Source organism: Oncorhynchus mykiss, chromosome 26 (assembly GCF_057628025.1).
Source record: "Oncorhynchus mykiss isolate SJ-2025 chromosome 26, ASM5762802v1, whole genome shotgun sequence".
Taxonomy (NCBI): domain Eukaryota; kingdom Metazoa; phylum Chordata; class Actinopteri; order Salmoniformes; family Salmonidae; genus Oncorhynchus; species Oncorhynchus mykiss.
The window spans coordinates 25,306,486-25,318,022 of NC_143047.1; positions in this window are offsets into that span (position 1 = coordinate 25,306,486).

The following is an 11,537-nucleotide window of genomic DNA, read 5'->3' on the forward strand; positions in this document are numbered from 1 at the left end:
CTTTCCTCAAAGCCAGTGGCAATTCATTAGTAAAGATTGAAAAAAGTAAGTCTTGGATGTGTGCTTCGGGTTGTTGTAGGATAACTTTTTTTTTTTTCAGTCTGAGGTCCTGAGCGCGCTAGAGCAGATTTTCTTCAAGGATCTCTTTGTACTTTGCTCCGTTCATCTTTCCCGCAATCCTGACTAGTCTCCCAGTAACTGCAGCTGGAAAAAAATCCCACAGCAAGATGCTGTCACCACCATTGCTCATAGTAGGGATGGTGCAAGGTTTCCTCCAGACGTGATGGTTAGCATTCAGGCCAAAGTGTTCAATCTTGGTTTCATCGTCTGATAGTCTTTAGGTGCCATTTGGCAAACTCCAAGTGGGCTGTCATGTGCCTTTTACTGAGGAGTGACTTCCGTCTGGCCACTCTACCGTAAAGGCCTGATTGGTGGAGTACTGCAGAGATGGTTGTCCTTGTGGAAGGTTCTCCCATCTCCACAGAGGAACTCTGGAGCTCTTTCAGAGTAACCATCGGGTTCTTGGTCACCTCCCTGACCAAGGCCCTTCTCCCCCAATTGCTCAGTTTGGCCTGGCGTCCAGCTCTAGGAAGAGTCTTGGTGGGTCCAAACTTCTTTCATTTAAGGATGATGGAGACCACTGTGTTCTTGGGGACCTTCAATGCTGCAGACATTTTTTGGTACCCTTCCCCAGATCTGCGCCTCAACACAATCCTGTCTCGGAGCGCTACGGACAATTCCTTCGACCTCATGGCTTGGATTTTGTTCTGACATGCACTGTCAACTGTGGGACCTTATATAGACAGGTGTGTGCCTTTCCAAATCATGTCCAATCAATTGAATTTACCACAGGTGGACTCCAATCAAGTTGTAGAAACATCTCAAGGATGATAAATGGAAACTGGATACACCTGAGCTCAATTTTGAGGCTCATAGCAAAAGGTCTGAATGCCAATGTAAATAAGGCATTTCTGTTTTTATTTTTTATATTTCTAAAACATGTTTTGCTTAGTCATTATGGGATATTGTGTGTAGATTGCAGAGGATTTTTTTTAGAAATGCGCTTTAGAATAAGGCTGTAAGGTAACAAAATGTGGAAAAAGTAAAGGGGTCTGAGTGCTTTCCGAAGACACTGTATATACTCGAGATCAGTGAGTGCTCCTAACACGCAGGCCTTGGGATTGTTCAGTCCTGGACAGAAGCTGCAGTAAGCAGCAACACACAGGAGCCAGTGGCAGAGAGAGGCCCTCCTGTATGCTACAGAGCATGGAGTGGATCCCTGAGCTGGCTCTTTCTCCTTATTCTCCAGTTGCAGCCTGCTGGTCTGTAGATACATTGGCGTCTAGTAGACTGGCTGGGAGTAGTGCAGTGTGAACGGTAACACCCAGGACAAATTACACGGCAGGAGAAGAGGTGCCTCTCCACCACTGAGCCATGGTGGCATCACAGGGGCAGAAAATGACAATTCCCTGAAAAGGTCATTCAAGACGCCTGCGCTGCGATACGACCTTACAGCCAATCTGACAATCTTAATTCAAATCATGACATTCCCCAAAAGTTGAAGGTTTTCATCTCCCCATGTCAGAACAGTGAACTGACCTTTAGCATTTCAGAACTTCACTGTGTTTTTACAAATGCTAATCAGGCCCCTTCATTAACAGGTCTCCTCCACGTCGCCTCTCACACCCGCACAATATATGCGTTTCACACAGAGATCCAAAGAGTAATAGGATTTTCTATTATATTCTATTAATATGCATACATTTTCTATGAATTGGATTGCCTGAAATGGTTTTCAGTGATGGTTAAACAGTGATATGTTGAATACTGGTCTTAATAAAATGTAAATGTTCTATGCATTCTTTAAAATGCTCTCTAAATTATTTTACATCCAATATGTCCAGTAGGTCTCTTTTTTTTAACAGATTATGAATTTTGGAGTACAATAATAGCATTTTTATACAAAAGCAGTAGTTGTATTGTGACAGAGGAGGTAATACACCTTGATGCTTCTAATTAATCTTTCAAACCTTACTATATCACTGTATTGTATATTGTATCTCATCATAGTAGCAGTATGAATAGGAGATCAGCTAGTGATGGATTAATTAAGACTGTGCTGCAGGAGATAATATTCTCTCTTTCTCTCTCTATCTCTCTCTACCTCTCTCTCTCTCTACCTCTCTCTCTCTCTGGTTTCAGAATGGTGACTGAGACTATACAGCCACTATGGGGAGCTGCTCTGTGCTAATACTCAGGTAACAGGCTGTGTGGCACTGTGCAGTACTTTCACATACCAGTGTACGTGTGTGTAGTGCACACATGTGTCTGTGGTTTTGTTGTCGTTGTGTTTTTGTGTGAACCTGTATGTCTCTGGCTGTCTCTGTAGGAGGTGTGGCAGTTAGCTCCGAAGAGTAGCAACTGAAAAACATTAACTCTCTGGCCATGTATCTGGTGTGATCGCCTTCCCCCGAAACGACCCAGAGCTCCCAATGAAATCCAAACATAGCGAGTGATACCACCCCTGTTTGCGTCCCTTGTGGACCTGGGGAAAGCCTGGAGAGATAGGCCAGCCTCCCGCTCACCTGCACAGCACAGCTGGGTGCCCAGATTAATAGGCAAGATAGACCTATGTATTTAGTCATCACTCTGATTGTGTGTGGCCAGGCAGACCCAGGCTGTGTGCCCAGGCTGTGTGCAGGTGGGGAAGCCAGATGATGAGCTATGGTGACATGGTAAATGAAGATATGCTGAGAAGCCTTGGAACTGCATAATGACTTCTGTTTGTCTCCATAAAATCCACAGCTCATATCTCATACACCTCACCGCTGGGGCTCTCTGGCTCCCCCTCTGTTCTGATGTAGGCTCCAGTACAACAGTGTCTAACATCACTCTACACACTGTGGCCTGTTCCTCATCCCCCTACTCAAAGTATTGCCATTACACCATAGGACAACATGATCCATCATGATCCTGTATGGCTACTTAAAAGGAGAGTGGTGGGCTCTACATAGAGCAGTATAATATGTGCCCTGGTGTCATGCACGCCTTCTGTGTAGTTGGTTGTAACTATTCTCTTTCCTGTCCTGTTGGGGTCAGTCAGACAAGGTTACCCTCCTTTCTCTCCCCAGGCCTTCATCCCCACCCCCATCCTAGCCCACCCCACCCCCCAAAGCTAGAAACAGCAGTTTTTCCTAGCGCCGCATGGCCAGGGTAAACGTATCAAGTGGTGGAAGGTCACCTGTGCTCTCAAGACTGTTTAGCAAGGTCAGCCAGTAATGAGCTGCAACTACTTTATTTGCGAGTCGGAGCCTCGGAGGGATTAATTGTCCCCACACTGTCTCATCCATGATCTGAGGGCCCTTTGTCAAAATGATCCATGGCTTTCGTCCCGCGGGCCTACGCTTTCATTATTGAGGTGCTGGCTAATCGATAGATGCATTTTTAGCGTTGTGCCCTGTAACTTTTATCAATCCTTATTATCTAATGAGTAATACAGGCCTGTTAGTGGGCCCTATCTGCACATCCGAGGCCTCATGCATTTTTAATTGGACCTGATAGTATTAACGGCTGAATATGCAGCCAGCCCATTCACAGACCTGCCCCAGCCTTAAGTGAAGTGCCTTAAATTAAAAGCCCTATCGAAATCAATAGTGCTGGCGTCTATGAGAGAGGAGAGAGCACATATCCTGGATGGCCAGGCCGCTGACACGCCTCTCACCATATGCTGCTGGCTGTGCTGAGCCTCTCTAGCCTCTTTAGTCTGTTTAGTGTGTCCTAGTGAGCACCAGGAATCACCCCTCCAAAATAGAGGCCAATATTGGAGAAAGGGCCTGTTTGATGGGGCTTAAAAGTTTGCATTAATGCTGCATTAATGGCTTGTCTAGCTGGATGGCTTTTTTTTAGAGTGAAGCATAACATGTTGAGCGGCACTGTCAAAAAATATTACATGGGTAAATGGCATGCAAAACATTAATTTAAAGCTGAGATCCCACTCTGTGTGACGCAACAAAGAGAGACTGACAAACAACTTGCAAGTGGGCAATTACTACTGACAGAGTGCACTTTGACTCTGCATTAGGCAAATTCATTTGACAGTTGCTCAATACAATTCTATAACATGCCAGGCTTATATTGTACATGTTAGCCGGATGTTGAAAGTGCTTGAAAGTATTTTTAATAATGCATCTTTAAATCACATCAAATGAAATTCATCTCCAGAGAACCCTACAGTGTGATCGGTGGACTCAGAATCTAAGCTCTCAGACACAGAGACAGGGAGAGAGATGCAGCTTCTGAGCAGTGTGTTTGCTGCAGGTCATTTTCAGTAAAGGACTCACATGATTTCATATACATTTCATACTGGCTGGAGATTTTCTATTTTTCCCCCTCAAAATGTTTGGATCATTTCTGGGTATGTATTCCTCATCTTCCGTAAATTGGAAGGTTTATCCTACACATATACTCTGACACATAGATTTGTAAGGCAGAGTAAAAGTAGGCAACCTCCAGCGAGCGGGGGCCATGGCGAGACTGTGTGAACAGAACTCATTAAAACTCCAGCTCACACACAGAGACTCCTCTGCTCGTGCTGCAAGCGCAGGGTTGAGCTAATTTGTGAGTGAGTCCAAGGCTGTTGTCCAACAACACATTTCTAATTGTCACTCGCTCCACCCCTACTCCCACCACCTCCACCCCTACACCCACCACCTCCACCCTCTCCTCCCACCACCTCCACCCTCTCCTCCCACCACCTCCACCCTCTCCTCCCACCACCTCCACCCTCCCCTCCCACCACCTCCACCCTCTCCTCCCACCACCTCCACCCTCTCCTCCCACCACCTCCACCCTCTCCTCCCACCACCTCCACCCTCTCCTCCCACCACCTCCACCATCCCCTCCCACCACCCCAGCTCTCCTCCTGCAGGATCTGTGAGTCGCAGCTGAAAAATAGATGAGATCTTTGTCACTCAAATCGCTGTATGTTCTTTAAGTGCTGTTAGAGTGGGGATGAGGCCAACATGTACTACTATGGAACACAGTAGGGCCTGTTAAGGACCTCTCCTCTCCTCTCCATCTTGCAACCTGCCTGGTCTATGCAACAGAACTGTCTGAGCATGGGCGGATTGGCCATCTGGCAATTCTGGAAAATGCCAGATGGGCTGAACCATCTTTTTGTTTGGTGGGCTGGTCCCAAAAAATGTATCATGGACACGGTCAGTGGCCCATGTTTCTGATACGTTTTTTATATTTGTATATTTTTGTGCAATTTCCCTATTGTTGTAATAATATATGTGAGCATTTGCCTGATCAGTGGGCAACGGCCAGCCCCCCCTACCAAGATGGTCCGGCCCAGTATTCTTATTGGCTGAGTCTGTGCTCAGAAATGACTCTATGCTTAGCACCGACAGATCAGCTGCTGCTGCAGAAGACAATTCAGTTGAGGTAGGGAGAAAACAGAGAAAGATAAACACACTGACACAGATGTTTCCTACTGCTTCCAGTTAATATTTTGGCTGTATATCGTATGAAATAGTAGGCTGATTAACACTTAGGCCTAATAAGGGAAGGGGGTATTCGGGGGAACGCATACTGTATGACAGGCACTAACTTGCAATAGTCTAAAAGTTGTTTGATTGGCTTTTATAACACATAAGCCAACAGCTATTGTAAATCGAATAATGCAGTTAGATTAACAAGATTTTAAGCTTTTAACCAATATAAGACATTTGTATGTACCTAGATGTTTAATATCCATAATTTTATGATTATTTATTTGAATTGCGCACCCTCCAATTTCAACAGAAGTTGTCAACCGTTCACTGACTGGACGCCGAGCCCTAAGAAGTTTTAAATACAGTGCTACTGCTTTGTACTTAATACAAGTTATGTATTACAATGGAACACTGAGTTAATGCATAATAATAGCTAAATGATCCTCTGTTAAAGGTCCGTGTATGGTCCCCTGGTCGTCTGGTCCCAGTGATGCTCGGCTTAGTAGCACAGACAGCTCAGCTGCAGCAGCAGTCAAGTGCAGTGGAGGTAGGAAAAAGAAAGAGAGAGACTCACACTGACACATGTATTGCCAGGTTTAATATTTTGGCTCTATACAGTATATTTGCAATATAAGTTGTTTTGCTTTGATGAGCCAATGGTTATCTATTAGGCATTTATTCAGTTCTCTTTCTTCTTTATCTAATACATGTGTTTAGTCATTGGGATGTTACTAGGCCCAGCACAGGCAGTTTGGTCCAATGGCATTCTGGTACCGGTGCTGTGGGAAAGGATGCTAGGCTTAGCAGAGACAGCTCAGAGATGAGTGCAGTGGGTAGGAAGAAAACAGAGAGACACAGATGAATTGCCAGTTCCTTAATATGTTGGCTCTATATGTAATAGCAATTAACACTTAAGAGTGAAATACAGACAGACCGTGTGACAACAGAGGAGCACAAGGAGAAGCACAGAGTGACGCTGGTGTGGCTAAAATGCCAGGGCTGAATATTTGTCAGAGTCTGCCCCTATATCTGAGGAAGGGAGTCGGACACATGGCAATGGCTGTTGTAATATATAATTCTCTAACAATATCTCAAGTTTAAAGCTAATTAATCTCAGAGGTATCTCTGGGTTTAAGGCCTTTCTGCTCTGTCTGAGGCAGCTAATTCCCCCCATCTGGAGTGTTGAGCAGCGTTTACCAGAGTTGACCAGATTAGGCCCAGACACAGGCTCTGTTAAAGGGAGCTGCTGTTCCCTTCAGATTGGAGATCTGCCCTCATTGTGTTACTGTGTAGGCCCTGTGTAGGGAATAGATGAATAAAGGGCTATTGTCTGTGCCTGTGACAGGTTTGACTGGAAGGCTAGAAACGGAACCCTTACCACAAAAGAAAAACATTTTACTGGTGTGTGAAGCAGGACATGCGTGCCATGGCATGTTGAACATTATCATTTTAATCCATATTCATGAACGCTTCGGCATTTCCAATTTTATCCTGCATTCTGTTTTGTGTTTCAGCTTATTGGCCCTGGATGATAGATATTCCTTGATGAATGTTCTTTTTCAAGGCGAGATTAAATTGCATGAACGAGATACACATCTCCACAGATTAACAAAACGCTACAGCTTCCCCCAAATGTTGGAATTAGATGTGCTCATAGCCAGTAAATTGGAATAGTCTAGCTAAAGTTCAAACTCACTCACTTTAAACTTTTTCTCTGTAGAGATGGTTTCATGTCTGTTTTTGAGGGCATGGACCTGTTCTGATCGGCCCAAGGTCACACATTATGAAGGGCTAGATGAATAGGGCTGAATAGGGAATGAGTCGGGCCTTCCATGGGAATTGTGCCTCTGCAGGAAGCTTACAGATGTGATTTAACACCATGCCCAAACTGGACACGCGCGTGCGTCCGCTTGTGCGCAAATTGATTTTGACCCACCACACCAAACGCGATCACGACACCTAGGTTGAAATATCAAAACAAACTCTGAACCAATTATTTTAATTTGGGGACAGGTCGAAAAGCATTAAACATTTATGACAATTTAGCTAGCTTGCAATTGCTAGCTAATTTGTCCTATTTAGCTAACTTGCTGTTGCTAGCTAATTTGTCCTGGGATATAAAATGTATGGTTGTTATTTTACCTGAAATGCACAAGGTCCTGCACTGCACAATTACTCCACACATAAAACGGTCAACTGAATTATTTCAAGTCATCTCTCCTCCTTCTAGGCTTTTTCTTCTTTGGACTTTATATGGCGATTGGCATCTAACTTTCATAATAAGGTGTATTACCACAACCGATCAATCGACCTCAGTTCATCTTTCAATCACCCACGTGGGTATAACCAATGAGGAGATGGCATGTGGTTATATGCTTCTATAAACAAATGAGGGGATGGGAGAGTCAGCGTCACAAATAGAACTGACTTCTATTTTACGCTCGTTGGCGCGCGCAAGCAGTGTGGATGCAATGATTGAATAACATGTTTATGTACATTTATTTTGCAACGCTCACGCGATGAGAGCAGTGTGGTCAGCATGTAACTCCCCTACAGGCAAACAGGTGAGTCAGCCCAGTGCCTTACAGCCCTGCCACACCCTGCACCATGTCTCTGTTTGGGAGACACAGAATGAGAGAGAGAGAGAGAGAGAGAGAGAGAGAGAGAGAGAGAGCAAGAGAGATACAGAGATACAGAGAAACAGGGGTTATGTATTTGTCATTATGTTTCCAAATGTAGAGGGAGGAAGAGTGAGAAAGGATGAGAAACAAATAGAGGCACAATATCAAAGGTTCATCTGAAACCCTCACAACGATGTCAAACCCCTGTGCTTAGATTACACTTGAGCACCTCTGTTCACAGTTGGCCACCTCTATTCTATATTACCGGACTGGATCCTGAATGTGACTGACTCACATTAGTTAAATACATTTCTCCATGTGCCATTTAGGATGGGCATTCTGAGACACCAGGCTTCCCCAATCATGTCACTCACATCTGACGGTGATGCATCACCGAGGTGGTTTTGACACAAGATGTCGGACGGAGTCACACTCCACCTCTACCCTTTCCCCATCCATTAGGCTCTGCACGCCATAGTTGAGAGGGAGCGCCAATCGCCTAGCATCAGCTCAGAGAGCGCTGTAGCAGCAGCTCAGGGTTCTCCTCCCCCGCAGATGCACCTTTGGCCGGTGGAGGCCTCCTCCTTCCCTTTGTTCTGTGCATCTGTTCAGCATCAGGTGACAAGGCTTATCAACCTCACTATGGGTCTTATTAAGACAGCCAGGCAGAGTAGAGCAGAGCGCTCACAGTCTCTACCCAGTCTATCTCTGCAGAGACCAGACCTCCCAGCTCTAACTCCTGTAGATCATACTGCGTGGGCTGAGAACCAGCCCTATTCTCCATCTCTATCTCTTTGGAAATAGTTTTTTATGTTGAGGTTTGCATTGTGAGCAAGTGTACTTGAAGGTGGCTTTGGTGTTTGAATTCAAGAGGATTTTAATGTTTTGTATGCTTTGTTGCTGCTCTTTTGTTTCCCTGCTGTAAAGTGTTCATGATTATTGCAAGACATTCAAATCCTACTCATTCAAGTACCCTCAGAGAAGGAAAGTTTAGAGGTGTCTGTTGACTAGAGTCTGAGGGACTCCTGACTAGAGTCTGAGAATGAGAATGACCCTTGATCTTTGACCTAAGCTGTGGCAGTGCTGTTGTTACCTGTATTGCTATGCTGCAGAACCCTTCTCCCTTCTCAATACTCACTAATGTATGCCACTGATGACACTGAAGTAACACTAACATGGAATCAAGTCTTTATATACATTCTTAAGTATAAAGGAAAACCTATTCTGCTATTAATATTGCTTGTTATTTTACTCCAATGATCATCCATCGGAACATTTGTTGAATTGCACCAGGTTGTAACGTATACTGTAAAGCGAAGAAAATGATGTTCAGTTTTCCCAGTCAGTGTGGTGATGAGTGGGAGTGGAGCCTCAGGTCTCTGTGGTGCTCTGTATACCTGCAGGGTGATCTGAACCTCTCCCACTCTGCACCACCATCTCTTCCACCGCCTCCTGGTGGACGGCATCTAACTCTGTGATGTGTGTGTCCCAGCCCACCTGTTCAGGCCTCATTACTGTCAGACCAGTGTTAATAAATATCCAGGTGCAGTGGGCTCCTCAGCGCCTGCCGTTCATCACCATAGATCTCAGTCTGCAGGGTCCTGTGTACCGCAGGGCTGCAGCCGCCCAGACGGGAACCATGATTACACTGTAAGCACTGTAGTTATTCACCCTCCGCCCAAACTCTGGCACAGCGCTCCATCAGACACAGACACACACATACACATACAGTGTATGCACGCACGCCCACACACACACATAGGCACACACGCACAAAACACACAAACTCACGCTGACAAACCAACACTTGCAGATATTCGCTCTATGTCCTTCACACTCTGTTTTGTGCACACATACAACACAAGCACCCTGACTGTGACTGTGAGTTAGCAGTGGAGTTGGAAGTTCCCATTTGCCCTGCACTCAAAACCATTACTGTAAAAACAGCCTTTACAGCGCTCTCCTGCTATGGCTGCCTGGAGGCATATTATGATTTGAGTAAAGAGTACACTCACATTTTGGGAAAATGATCAATGGGCAGCACTCTGAATGTGTCAATAAACTGCTACTGTAATATTTGTTTATGGAAGATTCCTAATAAATGACTAACAAACATGTATGTTGTTTTCCAAACTGTTTGATAAGGGGATAGATGGGCTTATTTTGATGTTTGATAAGGGGATAGGTGGGCTTATTTTGATGTTTGATAAGGGGATAGGTGGGCTTATTTTGATGTTTGATACGGGGATAGGTGGGCTTATTTTCATGTTTGATAAGGGGATAGGTGGGCTTATTTTCATGTTTGATAAGGGGATAGGTGGGCTTATTTTCATGTTTGATAAGGAGATAGGTGGGCTTATTTTGATGTTTGATAAGGGGATAGGTGAGCTTATTTTCATGTTTGATAAGGGGATAGGTGGGTTTATTTTGATGTTTGATAAGGGGATAGGTGAGCTTATTTTCATGTTTGATAAGGGGATAGGTGGGCTTACTTTCATGTTTGTCACAAAAACAATGATGAAAACAGTGGATGTCCACTCCATTTAAGTCTGGCTGTGTGTTGTTGGGTCAGTGTGAATGGGGAAGTAGGTCTGCGTCTCAAATTGTAATCTATTACCTATACAGGGCCATAGGGCATTGGTCAAAAGTAGTGTACTATGTAGGAAATAGGGTGCCATTTGGGATGCAGTGTGGGTCAGCTGGACATTAGTGGATTTCCTCAGCAGTAGCAGCAGCAATGGTGGTGTGGCGGCCAGGGGAATGACAAGGAGGACACAGCCACTTGACTCTGGAGAAGCAATCAGACTCTAAGGGGTTTAATGCACTGCCTTGGGTCTGAGCCACAGCAATTGCGTTTGATAGCCGTGTCATTATGAGAGGAGGGCGTCTGGAGGTCTTCAGCAGCCAGGGATTAGAGGGAGAGGGGACGGAGAGGGGGACAGAGGGGGTCTCTGTGTCTCACAGTACTGGACCCTGGACTACCTCACCTCCTCACCCCTCTCCCCACCCCCTCACCCATCCTCATCACACTCACACAATCTCACTGATTTCACTTCACACAAGTGCCACTGGCTGGAGTGGAATCCTGGATAAGACAATAGGTCTCTTCTCTCTGGCTGTGTGGACAGCTCAGTGTTTCTGAGCTTGTTAACCACTCAACATTTTTAATTTGCGGCAGTGGAGGAAATGATTGTTTATCTCCTCCAGATTGGGTAATTAAGAGGATGTCAGTGATAAGATTCTCCCCCATCCTACTCCCTTCCTTCCCTTCCTTCCTTATCTCTCTCTCTCTCTCTCTCTCTCTCTCTCTCTCTCTCTCTCTCTCGCTCTCTTTCTCTCTCTCTCTCCCTGTCTATTTATCTGGCTGGTGGGCTGGCTCACTGTGTTCCAGGAGAAAAACAACAGAATCAGTAGAAACCAA